Here is a 17,196-nt window from a genome sequence, read left to right on the forward strand (position 1 = left end):
CTCTGGGTCTTCATTCACTTGGTTTCTGACTTATGAACCTTTGGTATTATTAGGTTTTAATTATTCCAAACTTGTGGTACAGTTCCACCTTTGGCTTATGAACTTTTGGTACAGTCAGTCTTTTTTTTGTCTTTCTTCTTATTGCATTGTCAGTGTTAGGAATAGGTAGAGTCAGAAGATTATGATATAATATTTCCTATGTTATCTATTCCTAAATTTTCCCATTTGACGACTTGAAAGAAATAGCTACCCATTTGGTCACCTCTGTTCAACAAGTTGATACTGAACTATCTCAACAAATTCAAATGCTGTCTTATCTCCATGCTCAAACTATCCTCAGTCTTTTAAAATCTAGAATATCCTTCCACTCTGGCAAACTTGCCACAGCTGTGCATGATTATAGCAAACACCCAATGCAAGCCTGTTCCAAATGTGGGTTACTTAATGCTTTTGGAAAGATTTCTTAGCCATTTTTTTGGGGACTGCCATGGATGGTGATTTACAAGATTTGCATGAACACTATCATAATCTTGTGAACATTGATTCTGCTAATAGGAGGGTCATAAATCTACATAACAAACTTATTGCTACACTCCAAACATATAGCAAGGATCCTCTTGAACATGCTAACTCATCACACTGTGCTTGAGGGGGCACTAATTCGCTTGGATGTTCTACCTGAATTCCTCCCCTTGGATCAAATGCTCAAGATTTTAGAGATATTTTTAGACTCAATTCTTTCCTATGATACCATCTCAGCTCAGAATCTAATTGATGCTAGTGAGGGCCACATAATCACTTCTCTTTTTACTGTGGCTGACTTATTACACTTGAATTAGGGCAATGTAGTTACAAATTACTGTTTGATGACAACAGCACTGAGTACCATTACCCAGTCTTGGAATCAGTTCTCACTGTCATCATCTACATTCCTTTTCAATCTTTTGAGTGTTTTCTGGCTTATGAAATTACTCCTTTTCCCTCTTCTATCAACAACTCTGTCATGCTAATCATGTTGCCTCCTACTCTAGTTCTGATTGCTGCAGATTTTCTCTTGATACCACTGCTGTAAGGGAGAACTTGAAATACTGTCTGTCATCTTACTCAGAACTGTTTTGTTTTTCTTCCCCTCACTGGAGATGTTTGTGAGGTCATGTTTACTCATGCACAAGCAAATAATGCTCTCTTGATTTGCTCCTATAAGTATGTAATGGGAAAGTTTGCATTAGAGCTGTAGATGTTAAATACTGCCAGAAAATTTAATTCTTGATGTGTTGTCATGGACTTTGCAAAAAGCTCATATTTGACTTTTTTTTTACAAAAAATGTTACTTACATATTTAGTAATTCATTTTAGGTATATAGCATGCTTCACAATACACTAACAAAAGTTATAAGGTTGATTTGTGAGATCTGTAATGTTGACTATATACGACAAGGAATTAATACTTATAGGCTTTATGCATATCTATAAATATTTATTTCTTATAGTTCTATTTAAATACTCATAATGGCTGCCACTAAAGGTAATGACAGAAAAAAGTAAGATTTTTGTGAGAGACTATTGCTTCCAAGCAAAGAGGTTGCAGGGGTGAAGGAATGAACTGGGGAAAGAGGCATATATTTAATGTCTTATGCTATAAGCTAATATACATCTACAGTACTATTATTCAGACATAAGAGACATAATGCTGTTTATACTGCACAATTATCAAACAATATACAGTAGGGTACATGACAATGCATGATCATTATAACGTACAACTGCCATAACACACTGAAATTTCAATAAGAATTTAATCAGAACAATGAACCAAAATTAGCAAGATGAACTTGCCACTCGTGTGAGTACTGAAACTTTCATAAAAATTTAATCAGAAAAACAAACTAAGACTTCCAAGACTAACTCGCCAGCTATGTGAGCCATTGCTCACTTATTCGTCACCAGTGGCACTTACCATGAACTAACAACATAAACATTCAGTCCACCAGCTCCACCTCCACCAGTACCAGCCAAACAAGCTCATTCACATAATAACCTAACATTAGTTTAGGGCACTCTACGGTCATCATAAATGAAGCTGGACACCTCACGCTCAAAAAGGCACATTAAATAGGAATCAGACAATATCATGGAAGTTCTGATTAAGTTGGGTTTTTTGTTCTCTGGTGACACCTGGCAGCTATGGGAGCATACAAGCTACTCTTGTGAGCCAGACAACTTCAGCACTCCCCTAGTAATGTATGAGGGAGGATGTATATATGAGCTCCCATTTGCACTTGCCTCTTTTTCCCATACCTAACTATTGCAAGGCTGCAAAACCTTACCCGTATGTCTAGCATGGATCCCAAGCCACTCAAAGATGCAGAAAAGGGTCATATTCAACCCCTAAGGAAAGAAACAGACTTCATCAATGAAATATGTAGGCAATTAGGACATGGCAAGACGACCATAAAAAGGCTTCTTTCTGCTGTATACCACCTCCCGCAAAATGAAGTTCTAGCACAAAAACATACCCTGAAGCCAAGAAAAGGACTTCAAAGAGCACAGATAGGACTCATGGATTGCTTTGAAGAAAACCCACATTTAACAGCCTAGCAACTGAAGGAAATGTGCAATGAGAAGCTCAAGGATGTCTCAGAGATGACAGTACAATATTGTCTGCTAAAGGACCTCAAGCTTCCTAATTGTACTGCTGCACTCAAACTGCTTCTCAAGGACAAGATGAAGAAGAAAAGACTGAAATGTCCCATGAAACATAAGGACTGAACTAAAGACCAGTGGATGGAAGTTATCTGGTCTGATGAAAGTACTTTCCAGGTGATTTTCTTCCATCATGTAAAGGTTTGCCATCCATCTAACTGTAGCCACTACAACCAGCAATTTGCAGTACCAGCAATCAAGCATAGCTCTTCTGTAATGGTTTGGAGCTGCTTTAGTGGAAAGATGGGACAAGGAGGATTATATTTCTTACCAAATGGTGTAACAATGAATTCCAAACGATACAAGGAAATGTTATGCGATAATCTGTTTGACAACTTTGTTATTAATGGGACCACTGTATTCATGAATGACTCAGCCACGTGCTGTGCTCCTAAAACAGTTAAACACTTCTTAGCAAGAAAAATATCAATGTGTTGGAATGGCCTGGAAATAGCCCTGATATTAACCCTATTGAAAATGCATGAAAGTCATGAAAGATAAAGTGAAGGAGGAAAACTCACATCTCTCCCACAGCTGCAGTGGATCATTGAAGACATGTGGTACAGCAAAATGATCTACAATACTTTGTTGAACTTGTTGAGAGCATGCCACAAAAGATTTCAGCAATCATCAAGGCCAAGAGAGACATAACCAAATATTACATAAAAATATAATATACATAAATTATCATATTTTATGTTTCATTTTTTGTAGTAACTTTTACTTTTTCCATTGTAGTAGGATAGGGGTCCAACTTTATCTGCAGTGACTATATGTCTGTTGTGTTATTGTAACTGTACTGCAAATATCCTCATTTTTTATTATTTTATTTTATTTTTTTTTTATAGATCGTGGAATTTTTTATATTATTTTCTAGTTCCCTGGAACCAATTAATTTTTTCCAATAGGTTCTTCAGTGGCCACAATGCACATTTGCCAAACTTTGGTTTAACACAGCCTGTTCTCGTGCTATACATGAAAGAGAGGTGGCCCACAAAAGGTACTTCAGCCGTCCATTACCAATATCTCTTTCACTTTATATTTTTGTCCAGAACCATGCCAAGTCTGTTCTCCAACTAGCCTAAAATTCCTTCATTAATAGAAAGTTTCAAAATCTTTCAAAATCTAACTCCCCTTGTGATTTCTGGCACCTAGCCAAAAACATCTCCAATAATTTTACTTCTTTCCCTCCTTTATTTCAACCAGATGGCACCACTGTTATCACATATATCTCTAAAGCTGAACTCTTTGCTCAAACCTTTGCTAAAACTCTACCTTGCACAATTCAGGGCTTGTTCTTCCCACTCCTCCACCTTCTGATTACTTCATGCTACCTATTAAAATTCTTTGCAATGATGTTTTCCATGCCCTTGCTGGCCTAAACCCTCAGAAGAATTATGAACCTGAAGGGGTCCTTCATACTGTTCTCTGAAACTGTGCCTCTGTGCTTGCACCTTAACTATGGTCTGATAATTTTGAATTGAGTATTTGGGCAGTCACTTTCGGGGAATCCCTGACCTGCGGCACTGCCAAACCTTGTAATGGACTATTTTTTTTTTTTTTTTTTAATGTAGGAGGGACACTGACCAAATGCAAAAAAAAAAAATTCATAAAAAAAAAAGCCCACTGAGATGCCAGTCCCATAAAAGGGTCCAAAGCAGTAGTAAAAATTGAAGGATAAGTGTCTTGAAACCTGGCTCTTGAAGGAATTCAAGTCATAGGAAGGTGGAAATACAGAAGCTGGCAGGAAGTTTCAGAGTTTACCAGAGAAAGGGGTGAATGACTGAGAATACTGGTTAACATTTGCATTAGAGAGGTGGAAAGAATAGGGGCGAGGGAAAGAAGAAAGTAACCAGTATTCTCAATCATTCATCCCTTTCTCTTGTACACTGTGGAACTGGCTGCTTGCTTCTGTATTTCCATCTTCCTATTACTTGAACTTCTTTAAGGGATTTCAAGACACTTATCCTTCAATTTTTTACTACTGCTTTGGACCCTATTCTGGGACCAGCATCTCAGTGTTTTTTTTGTTTAATTGAATTTTTGTTGCCCTTGGCCTGTGTCCCTCCTACATAAAAAAAAAAAATATATATAGAGAGAGAGAGAGAGAGAGAGAGAGAGAGAGAGAGAGAGAGAGAGAGAGAGAGAGAGAGAGAGAGAGAGAGAGAGAGAGAGAGAGAGAGAGAGAGAGACACTAGGGATGAGCATATGACACATCATTAACATGTAGCCTATTGGTAGCACTTTGTATAACTTTCACCCACACAGAGTCACTCGTATTTCCCATGTAATTTTCCTTATTTCCCATTCAATCTGACCCAGCATTTAGTAAATGCACAATAAAGAAATTAGTATTCACCCAGACCCCATAGCTTAGTCAGTAGAATTTTCAAAAGTAAATTGTTTTATTTATTTAAGCCCGCTGTAGGGTTCTTTACGCCAAGGACACAGAGGCAAACACAGACCGCAGTCTTGGGTTTATTATTGGTGTACAACAATGCCCGGGCAAGTGGCCACAGGCGGCCGGTGCAAGAGTCGAGGCAAGACTAACTGCTGCCTCGTGGGTTCCCCAGCTCCCAGGTGCCTGACCTGACTTGACTTTGAGTCAGGTTGGTCTTACACCTGGGAAGCTTAGCAAGTAGGGAATTCATGAGGATTAACGTGGAGTGGCTAGCCGGTTGGCCAGTCACTTCACTACCTTACTCTCTCTCCCCACAAAACGAGAAATAAAAGGGTACTACGAAGGTGGTGGCTAGAGAGGCAGCGAAGGGACAGGGAGTACTGATGGCAGGAAGGAAAGTGAAGGAGGGGATGGCATTGTCTCCCAGGCAAGGGAGTGGCTGGGCATGGCAAGGTTCAAGGCACAGGGTTTGGCAGCAAGGGTGATCCAGGGCAGGTGGCAAGGGCAGTCTGGAGCAGGCAGCTAGGACGGTCCGAAGCTTGCAGAGAAGGCAGTCTGAAGCAGGCAGTGAGGGCAGTCCGTAGCAGGCAGCGAGGGCGATCCGGAGCAGGCAGCGAGGGCGGTCTGGAGCAGACGGCAAGGGTGGGGGCGAGTCGGGCATACTGCAGGGACAGGCGGCAGAGGGGTAGGACAGGTGATACACCAGCAAGCAGCCGGTGAGTAGGACAGGTGGTGCACCAGTGGGCAGCATCGGGGCAGGACAGGAGGTGATGCATGAGCAGGCGGTGTTGGGATGGGACAGGAGCAGCAGTAAGCAGGGACAAGAGGTGGTGCAACAGTGGGCAGTGGTGGGCTGGGGCTAGAGGTGATGCACCAGCGGGTGGCAGCAGGCTGGGACAGGAGGCAGTGCACTAGCAGGCAGCATTGGGGCAGGACAAGTGGTGCATGAGTGGGCGGCGTCGGGGTGGGACAGGAGGTGGTGCACAAGCAGGCAGTGTTTGGGCGGGACAGGTCACATCACACCACAGCTGCAAGGGGGAGTCTGGGATGTGACACTGAAGCCTCTGTAGAGCCACGAGGCCATTCAGCAGGGCCCGCAGCTCCTGGTCACCTTCTTGTGCTGCTGCTAGTGCTGCATAGTCCACGGGAGGGGGCGTGTGACCATGGCCATGCTGCATGGGAGGCCGCCATTCCCAGAGTGCATATCGCCACATCATCCCAAACCACTTCAAGGTGAGGAAAACATGTGGCCACGTCAGGCATGAAGGTAGGAATGTCATGCATGCCGTTGTGGTCGCCATCACGTGTCACGGCGTCACTCCAGGGTCACCAACTATAGTGTTCTCTACGCCAAGGGCACAGAGGCAAACACAGACCACAGTCTTGGGTTAATTATTGTTGTACAACAATGCCCAGACGATTGGATGCGGGCAGCCAGCGTGAAAGTTGAGGCAAGACTAACTGCTGCCTCGTGGGTTCCCCAGCTCCCAGGTGCTTGACTTGACCTGACTTTGAGTCTGGCCAGTCCCACACCTGGGAAGCTTAGCATGTAGGGAATCCATGAGGATTAGCGTGGAGTGGCTAACCGGATGGCCAGTCACTACACCACGCTGAGTGAGGCACATCAGCGAGCAGGTGTATGTGTGTGTGTGTCACCTCCTACCCCCTCTCTTTTACCATCCTGTAGTAGCAGAGTGAGAGAGTGTCTGACTTTCATTCCCACAGTCAGTCACAATCCAACTGCCACACGAGATAAGACATATGAAGGCAGACAGTATTGTTTGGACAAGATTGGGTTTTATTTACAGTTAGATGGATCAAGTGCTTTAAGGGGATAACTGAGTAATTATCAGTTGTAAGATCCAGCCTGTCTAAGTAGCTTTAGGAGTCTCCACCACAATCTGCCTGTAAGTGTAGTTATTTTTAACACACTTGTATTGGGGGATCTTACTCCTCAGCAGTGCTGGAGCAAGTTGTGTACTTTGTGTGATACAGTGAGAGGTGAATTACCCTCCTGTCAGGTCAGGGTTCCTAGCGAACAAACATATTTAGTGAGTAGTGACCTGATGCTATAGCTGGCTAGTGTAGCCATGGTGCCTTGTGTTGCTGAGTCATCTGGTTGTGTTAGTTCTCCTGTTCTCAAGGCCTTCATTGCGAAGGTCTCAGAGGTGGAGGCTGAGTTCCATTGAAGGATCTCTGAGGTGTAGGTTGAGTTTTGTGAGAGGATCTCAGACCTGCAGGCTGAGTTCTGTGAGAGGATCTCAGCACCTGTGGGAGGGTCATGTCCCACGGTCACCTTACCTAGTAAGGCGATGGAGGAGCAGTGGTCAGTTGTGTACAGAGGTGCCAAGAGGCTGAAGGTCCTCAAGGTGCCTTGTGTGGAGACAAAGAACCTCTTCAGTGTGCTGGAGGGAATGACAGAGGAGGAGGTGGACGTGGCAGGAGGAGACAAGGAGAAGGAGGGGGCAGATGCAGTTATCCTGGCCCAAGGTAGAGTGCTTGTGCTTGATGATAGTCAAGTTAGGCACTTAGTGTGTTCTATGCCAGAAATATGAAGCATATGTCAAGTGTGTGTTTGCCAGGTTCTGGGATAGGGAAGGTAGCTGATAGGCTAGACATGTGCTTGGAAAATTATGGGACCAAGCCCATTGTTTTTCTCAGCATGGGAGAGAATGACCTTGGTAAGGTCAGGAGTGAGGAGCTGTTCGGGAGGTTTAGGCAGGCTTTGAATAGGATTAGGGACAAGGGGGGATCCCTGTGGTATGTGGTATCTTGCCAAGGAGAGGAGTTGGTGCTGAGTGGCTGTCCAGGGCTACTACAGCGAATCGCAGGCTCACGAATCATTGTGAGAGTAATGGATGGACACTCATTGATAACTGGGACCTCTTCTATGGTAGGGACACCTTTTATGGCAGGGATGGAATGCATTTATCATGCCAGGGTGTTCAGGTTTTGGCTGGAACACTTGAGTGGGAGGTAACTGCACTCCAACACTTTTTTCATTAGTCAGGAGGGAGGAAGGGATTGTGAGGTCGAAATGAATGACAAATTAGTTAAATCTAGAAAGATAAATAGCTCAGAGAAAGTGAGGAATGGCTTAAGTGTTTAACTCCACAAATTGTAGAAGTATTTTGAATAAAATAGTCTTGTTTAGAGGAATAGCGTGTGTAAAGTACCTTGATACAATTGCTTTAACAGAAACTTGGTTAAATATGTCAGGAAAAGTATTTAATCTAGAGTTTAAGATAGATGGTTATACACTATTCTATAAAAAACAGGGAAAATAGGAGAGGAGGAGGAGTTGCATTATACATTAGGGATACATTACAGTGTTGTATTAACAGTAGAATTAAAGCAGATAGCAAAACCAGTAGATAGCAAAACAGAGTCAATATGTATAGATTTTAAGGAAGGATAGTACTGGGATTAGTGTACAGGCCACCAAACAGTACATTAAATTAACATCTCACTATGGCAGGGAATAAATATAACAGGAAGATACAGTCAGGTATGTGTGGTAGGAGATTTTAATTTTAGGAATATTGACTGGAGCCTGATGGTGGGTAACAAGGAAGCAGAGGAATTTCTTAAGGTAGTTCTGGATAATTTTTTAAAACAGGTAATCATAGAGCCCACAAGGGAGAACAATATTTTAGATTTAATTCTAACTAACAGGGAGGAAGCAGTCACACAGGTAAAGGTTGGAGGACAGCTAGGTAACAGTGACCATTGGGAAATCAGGTACAAATGAAAATGGGAGGAAACTTTTAGAAGCAAAAACACTAGTAAAATACCTGACTTTAGGAGAGCAGATTTTGAGGGATTAAAAAGGTGCCTTCAAGGAGTTGACTGGCAACAGACACAGGGAGAGATCGGGCCCAGGATGGAGCTGAGAGAGAAAAGGCAGGATGACAGAGGTGAGGTGAGGTGTGAGGGTGTAGGGCAAGAGGAGGAAAGAAGTGTCCAGAAGGGTTAGAGGAGGAAGAGAGGGGAAGATATGTGTGAGTATGTTGAAGGGTCAGGTCATGCTGAGATGGGAGAGGTGAAGTTGAGGTGAGTAGATGAGGGAGTGGAGAGGATGGATGGGGCTGAGATGAGAGAATTAGGTGAAGTAAATGTAGATGAATTGTATAAATATTTCAAAGATAAAATACATACAGGACAGTTAGCAAAATCTCGTATAGAGCAATAAGATCACGGAAAAATTACCCTATATGGATAACTGTTAGGTTAAAACACTATATAGGGCAGAAGAGAAGTATATATATATATATACGAGATTAAAGTCAGGGAAAGAGGTTTTAATGCCACAATATAATGAATTAGTTAGAACAGTCAAGAGGTTAACAAGGAAAGCTAAAAGCAATTATGAATTAAAGGTAGCCAGCCAGGCAAAGATGGATCCCAAGGGATTTTATCAGATATATAGGACAAAGAATAAGGAAACAATAGGTCCATTAAAGACAGCAGACGGGGAGCTGGTTAGTTCTGGGAGAGGAGATTAGTAAAACTCTGAATGAGTATTTTTTAACTGTCTTCACCCAGGAAAACATGTAGGATATGCCAAATAGTGAACAGGAGTTTAGAGAAGATGAAAATGAGAAGCTGACAGATATTACCAGAACTAAGGAGGTAGTGGAACAGGAGATAGATAGGCTAAAAAGTTCAAGACACCAGGATCAGATGAAATATATCCCAGAGTACATAAGGAATGCAAAGAGGTTGTTAGTGAGCAATTAGTTTCTGCCTTTAGAAAATCACTTGAATCAGGTGAGGTACCAGTAATGTTGAGGCAGGCTAATGTAGTACTCATCTTTAACCCTTAAACCACTGTGATTGCTTATATAATCAAGTCTCTCATATCCCTTGACGTGGCAATCGCTTATGTAATCATGAATTTTCACGGCATATGTTTTAAATTTTCACAGCAGGCTTTGCTTCAGCTGTGTTCTAGTGATCACTGGCAACTTATTCATGCCATCACAAGAGCTTCAAATCTCATAACAATGCCCTCACTCGAGTTTTTATTAAAAGTAGGAGACCTCTGGCAACTTTTCATGGCCGGCCAGGTAGAAGCCATCCTGTACATAATAGAAAACGTGGTAGTGGAGGAGAAAATTAGGGTTGTAAAGGCAGACACTACAAATTTTGGATGTTTACATAAAGATGAGAATTGGAGAGAGAGAGAGAGAGAGAGAGAGAGAGAGAGAGAGAGAGAGAGAGAGAGAGAGAGAGAGAGAGAGAGAGAGAGAGAGAGAGAGAGAGAGAGAGAGAGAGAGAGAGAGAGAGAGAGAGAGAGAGAGAGAGCAACAAATGGAGCGAGCACCCTACATCAGACTAATGGCGGTGCACGCTGGTGTCCTCTACTCTTCCCTGGAGCCATCACTATACCCGACGTGTCTATTTTCCTGTGCTTTTGGAAAGCACGCAAATTTTGAGGACCTATTATTTTCTCTATATATTTATGTATCACTCTATATTGCTGTAATAAATCAAATTACATTTTTATCATTGATGACATACTATCAGACTTGTATTTTTGGTTCTAATGATAAGACCTGTAATATCAAGCGTAGTAAGAATGTCAACATTTAAGAATTTGCTTTTAAATGGTTAAGGTGATAAAACTCTAACATCTAATTATAGACCTGTCAGTTTAACTTCTGTTGCAGGTAAAATAATGGAGTCAATAATAGCGAAGAACATTAGCAAACATTTAGACAAACATAACTTGATAAATCAGTCACAGCATGGCTTCATGAAGGGGAAGTCTTACCTGATGAACTTGCTAAGTTTTTACAGTAAAGTGTACGAGGCAGCAGATAAAGGCGATAATTATGACATCCTATATTTCGCCTTTAGTAAAGCATTTGACGAGGTACCCCATCAGAGGCTCCCGAGAAAGGTTAGGGCACACAGGATAGATGGAAAATGGGAAGATGTTAGGTTGGATATGGTTGTGGCTAAGCAATAGGCAACAGAGAGTTGTAATAAATGGCTCTAAATCCAAGTGGGGTTATGTAATTAGTGGGGTGCCACAGGGATCAGTATTAGGGCCATTGTTGTTTATAATGTATATCATTGACTTGGATAGTGGAATTAGTATTGATGTTAGTAAAATTGTGGATGACATGAAGATAGGTAGATTAATTAGGTCAGAATCAGATGCCATTACCTTGCAGGCAGATTTAGATAGAATGAAAGAATGGACGGACAGATGACAAATGCAGTTTAATACCAACAAATGCAAAGTACTTAGCAAAGGTAGAGGAAACCCACACAATAAACAATGAAACTCTGATAGGTTCAGGGAACGAAAAAATATTTAGGAATTATAGTTAGCTCTGAACTCCATCTAAGAAAGCAATGCACAGAGGCCAGAAACAGGGCAAATAGAGTATTAGGATTCACTTATAGGAGTGTTAAAAGTGGAAGAACTGAAGTAATATTAAAGTTATATTTGGCACTGGTCCAAAAAAAACCTGCCAAACATTTTCTAGCCTAATTTTCCTCCTAAATGAAGGACAACTTAACATTTTCACATGTACATTTACCATATATGTAAGTATTACAGTTACTGTACTTTAACCTAACCTCTTCAATCTTTTCCTTCTGGTAAATATAAATCAGTGAGCAAGGCTTTAGCAGCTTCCTTGGATATTGTGTACCTACCAGGAAGTAAATTCTTTTTCAGTGAGTGTCAAGAACAAATCCAAGTGGTCATTCAGAATTCTTGGCAGCCTGACCCTACCTATTTCTGCATCATTAAGCACTTTCAACTCCTCAAATTCTAGCAGTGGATCCATAACCTAATAAAATGCATGGTAACAATAATAATCATTCACTCAATCAATTTAGCAGTCAAGTATAACAGTAGCTGTGCACTAAGAAAATAAACCATAATCATAGCTTCGTGACATTATGATGATGGAACTACTCTGTAACTATGCCATGAGACAAAACCTATTTTAATGTAAATGATGAACAAACACTGCACAGGGAAATAAACGGAGGAGCAGGATAGAGGATAGAGTTAACACACCTCACTGCAGAGCACCTGAGCATTTCCACCCTCATTTATACAGCTCAAAGTAACAACTCTATCATCAGAACACGAAATCATAAGATGTTTTCAACGAAAATGATATTCAAACCAAAATAATAGAAACTGAAATTAAAATAACTGGGGCGCCTGGTGTTGTCTTGATATCCCGCTAGAATCACGATGGTCTTGAGAAAGCAATGCGAGTATAGTATTTTCTTTACTACATTGTTCTATTGAGAGTTTAAAAATTACAATGTGTATTCTATTTAATTTATTACAAAAAATGATAATTTGTAGGAAAAAATTGTTTCTCACTCACGGGAAAGGGAGGCCTCTCGGCTACTTACGTTTGCCAGGGTATTCCAATACAATTCCATCGCCAACCCTGGTGAAGGAAAGTCTGGCGACATCCGTCACTGGTTTTCAAAGTACGAAATTGTTAATCGCTTTGTGAAACTGAATGCCTCGCCTGGCGAAAGTTTTTAAAAGTATGGCCATAAAAGGATACAGGGGATGAGGAGTATTCCTTATAAGGTGAGACTGAAGCTGTTAAATTTACAGCCTTTAGAGGGTTAAGAGGGGACCTGATAGAAGTCTTTTAAGTGGTATAAGAATTATAACAAGGGAGACATAAGTAAAATTCTTAGGATCAGCAACCAAGACAGAACAAGAAATAACAGGTTCAAGCTTGAAAAATTTGTTTAAGAAAGAAATAGGAAGAAACTGGTTCTCAAATAGATTGGTAGATGAATGGAACAGACTCAGTAATCAAATTGCTAGTGCTACAACATTTGGGAGCTTTAAGAGAAGATTTGACGGATATAATCAGTCACAGCATGGCTTCACGAAGGGGAAGTCTTGCCTGACAAACTTGTTAAGTTTTTACAGTAAGGTGTACGAGGCAGTAGATAATGGTGATAGTTATGATATCTTATATCTGGACTTTAGTAAAGCATTCGACAAGGTGCCCCATCAAAGGCTCCTGAGAAAGGTTAGGGTGCACGGGATAGATGGGAAGGTGTTAGGTTGGATAGGGTCATGGCTTGGTAACAGGCGACAGAGAGTGCTAATAAACGGCTCGAAATCCGAGTGGGGTCATGTCATTAGTGGGGTGCCACAGGGATCAGTATCAGGGCCATTATTATTTCTAATATATATCAATGACTTGGATAGTGGAATTAGTAGCGATGTTAGTAAATTTGCGGATGACACAAAGATAGGTAGATTAATTAGGTCAGAAGCGGATGCCATCGCCTTGCAGACAGACTTAGATAGAATGAATGAATGGACGGATAGATGGCAAATGCAATTTAATATCAATAAATGCAAAGTGCTTAGCGTAGGTAGAGGAAACCCACACAATAGGTACACATTAAACACCCAAACTCTGGTAGGTACAGGGTACGAGAAAGATTTAGGAGTTATAGTTAGCTCTGAACTCCGTCTAGGGAAACAATGCATAGAAGCCAGAAACAAGGCAAATAGGGTACTAGGATTCATTTTTAGGAGTGTTAAAAGTAGAAGGCCGGAAGTAATATTAAAGTTATACTTGGCGCTGGTCAGACCTCATCTAGACTACGCTGTGCAGTTCTGGTCCCCACATTACAGGAAAGATATAGGTCTATTAGAATCAGTACAGAGGAGAATGACTAAAAGGATTCAGGGGATGAGGAGTATTCCTTACGAAGCGAGGTTGAAGCGGTTAAATTTACATTCTCTAGAGAGACGTAGGTTAAGAGGGGACCTGATAGAAGTCTTTAAGTGGTATAAGGGTTATAACAAGGGAGATGTAAGCAAAATTCTTAGGATCAGCAACCAAGGTAGAACAAGAAATAACGGGTTCAAGCTTGAAAAATTTAGGTTTAGGAAGGAAATAGGAAAAAATTGGTTCTCAAATAGAGTGGTAGATGAGTGGAACGGACTCAGTAATCATGTAGTTAGTGCCAGGACACTAGAGAGCTTTAAGAGAAGATTAGACAAGTTTATGGATGGGGATAACAGATGGAAATAGGTAGGTGTGTTTCATACAGGGACTGCCACGTGTAAGCCTGCTCGCTTCTTGCAGCTTCCCTTATTTCTTATGTTCTTATGTTCTTATATATGGATGGGGATGATAGGTGGAAATAGGTAGGTATGTGTATTTCATACAGGGACTGCCAAGTGTAAGCCTGATGGCTTCTTGCAGCTTCTCTTATTTCTTATATTCTTATGTTCTTATGTATGTTTTCATGGACAGTTTGCTGGTGTACTGTGTCTTGTTAAATCCTGCATTGCAAAAGCCCCTTCCAGGTTAGCACGCAGAGGATTCTTTTGAACTACCTTGCGGTAATTTATCTTTCTTCCTTTTAAGAGGAAGGGATATTGTATTGCCAGGCAGGGAGAGAGTTATAATTGGACAGTCCTTTAAAAGGGTGGTTTTCTCCTAAGGTATTATACCCTAACCATGTATGTTTGTCTTTTGTTGTGCTGTTTCCTTAGCCATGGTGTGTGATTCTTTCCAGCTGGTAGTACAAATTGGCAGTAGTTGTAATTCCATGCCTCTTGGTGGGTAAAAAGGCTGGCAACCTCACTTGTTGGAGGGAGGCTGAGCCTAGATACAGACAGCTGTGAAGAAAGGTAAAACCTGGCATTATGTCCAGTCATATAAAGGATGCAGGAGTCAGAAGAGACCCTGTAGACCCATAATTAAGCCTTGCACCATATCACAAAGGTGTTGACTTTCGGAAACTAGCCCAGTCCATGGTATTTGGAAAGGAAGGAAATTGTGGTTATCAATATATATATATATATATATATATATATATATATATATATATATATATATATATATATATATATATATATATATATATATATATATATATATATATTGTAGAAGTTTTAGTTTCTTGTGAGAGCTGGCAACTGCGAGCCAGGCTCAAGGACGCAGCCAGTGGCGGGAGTCAGTCAGACTCACGCCCACTTACTGTATGCCTGCTACCATTACAGTCACGTCCAGCCACTCTGTGTTTCTTTTCTACTCAACATGGCGCAGTGATAGCAGTCTTCCTACGTCCACGATGGCCACTCCAAGATGCCCATGGTTCCCTGCCGCTTCTGGAAGAAGGAGAGAGGGAACAGGCTTCCTAGCACAGGCTCAGACGTTCCTGCTATCCCAGCAGGGAGCCATTGAAGCCTTGGGACGAGACGTTGCAGCAATGGGGACGCCAAGACGCAAGGTCTTCAGTACAGCTGGGCTGGACAAGTGCGACCTGGACATGTCTGCAGCAGACTTCAGGACATGGCGTCGATCCTTAGAAGACTGGATCGAACTCAACGCTGTCGGTGATGGAGACGCTGCACGTTACATTCAGCTTCTGTGTGCCCCTGAGCTACAGAAAGTGCTCGACGCCAGGTACCCCAAGGCTCAGTGGGACGCCACTTCCGCTGCTGAGGCCCTGGAGAGCGTCGGCAGGTTAGTACTACGTACAGCGAACCAGGCAGTGCAGTGGTCAAATTTTTTTGGTGTCAAGCAGGCCGTGGGAGAATCAGTGAGTGACTACTTCACTAAGTGCTCCCAGATGGTGCTTGACTGTGCTTTTCAGTGCCCGGACTGTGACAAGGATTTGAGTGATTACATGCTAGTGCGAAAGCTCATCGCTGGGCTGCGTGACCCGGCCCTACGACGCGAGGTCTTTCAGTGCCATGTACAGTTTAGGGACGTCGACAGTCTCCGGTCATATTGTGTGGCGTTTGAGGCGGCTCAGAGGGACGCTCACGGTTTCCCGCCAAACCGCCACCCCGGGGCTGCTGCTAGTGACACCTTGAGCGGCGCCACGAGTGATGATGACGTCATCGCCGCGGCTGGCCCCAGAAAAGCCCGCAATCGCCCGTGTGGTTACTGCGGCGAGCGGCACCAGCCTGGCAAGGCTTCCTGCCCAGCAGCTAATGCCACGTGCCGTGCTTGTGGAAAGCTGGGCCACTTCCAAGCAGTGTGCAAAGGGGAAAGAAAGCCTGCAAGGAAGAGCACAGTGGCCAGTGCGGTGGTGGCAACCGCCAAAGTGACGCGCCAGCCACAGCTTCAGATCCTCGTCTCCAGACCGGAGGGCGGCCCACAGCATCCCACCACAGCCATCGCGGATACAGGTGCGCAGGTGTGTGTGGCTGGCCCCACGCTATTGAGGATTCTGGGCCTCTCACCCAGGCAGATGCAGGAGCGCGCCGGCTTGCGCGACCTCGCCGGAATTAACCTGCCCACCTTGGGAGCCACGACATGCCACTTCAGCATCCCTGGCCGCTCTACCCAGCGGGACGTGTACTTCGTGAAGTCGGTGGATAAGATCTACTTGTCCCTCGACGCCTGCAAGGATCTGGGTCTGGTACACACGGACTTCCCGCAGCCTCCAGTCAGGGAGGTGGCGAGCGTGAGCGGCAGCGGCCCCACCCCGCCATCCAGACCAGCCGCCGCGCCACCCAGACCAAACACCATGCCGCTTCCGCCTCTGGAGGAGAACGTGCCAATGCTACAGGAGTGGCTTCTCGGGCATTTCTCGACATCCACCTTCGACACCGACCAGTATCCCCTGCCAGTCATGGCAGGACCTCCTCATCACATCCACCTGTCCCCCGACACAACCCCCTATGCCTGCCACACCCCAGCCTCCGTCCCGAAGCACTGGGAGGCGGAGGTCAAGCGGCAGCTAGATGAGGACATTTGGAAACGTTATCCATCCTGTCCCTGCAGGAGAGGCCACAGAGTGGTGTGCCAGGATGGTGGTGGTCGCGAAAAAGTCTGGCAAGCCACGCCGCACAGTAGACTTCCAGAAGCTCAACGCCTGCTGCCAACGGGAGACCCACCACACTCCTGCACCATTCGATATGGCCTCTGGGATCCCGGCCCACACCTACAAAACTGTGGCAGACGCACACTGGGGGTTCCACCAGGTGGAGCTGGACGAGGAGAGCAGACGCCTCACTACCTTCATTACACCATGGGGCAGGTACCAATACTGCAGGACACCCATGGGGCACTGTGCGGCGGGGGACGCCTACACCAAAAGGTTCGACG

At 43.4% G+C, this 17,196-nt stretch overlaps 1 protein-coding gene across 6 annotated transcripts in view; it reads right to left on the reverse strand.

Moving 5' to 3' along the window:
• The window catches only part of LOC135091611 (tRNA-dihydrouridine(20a/20b) synthase [NAD(P)+]-like), a 202,055-nt gene that overhangs the window by 134,204 nt on the left and 50,655 nt on the right, over positions 1-17,196 (reverse strand). For 2 of the 6 annotated variants that reach the window (XM_063989376.1, XM_063989375.1), the window contains one exon: positions 8,899-8,993. The exons of the other annotated variants lie outside the window; for them this stretch is intronic. The gene's annotated coding sequence lies outside the window, so the exon portion shown is untranslated. The remainder of the gene's footprint in view (positions 1-8,898; positions 8,994-17,196) is intronic. 6 annotated transcript variants of the gene reach the window in all.

The sequence above is a fragment of the Scylla paramamosain genome, chromosome 38 (assembly GCF_035594125.1).
Source record: "Scylla paramamosain isolate STU-SP2022 chromosome 38, ASM3559412v1, whole genome shotgun sequence".
In the NCBI taxonomy this organism is placed as follows: domain Eukaryota; kingdom Metazoa; phylum Arthropoda; class Malacostraca; order Decapoda; family Portunidae; genus Scylla; species Scylla paramamosain.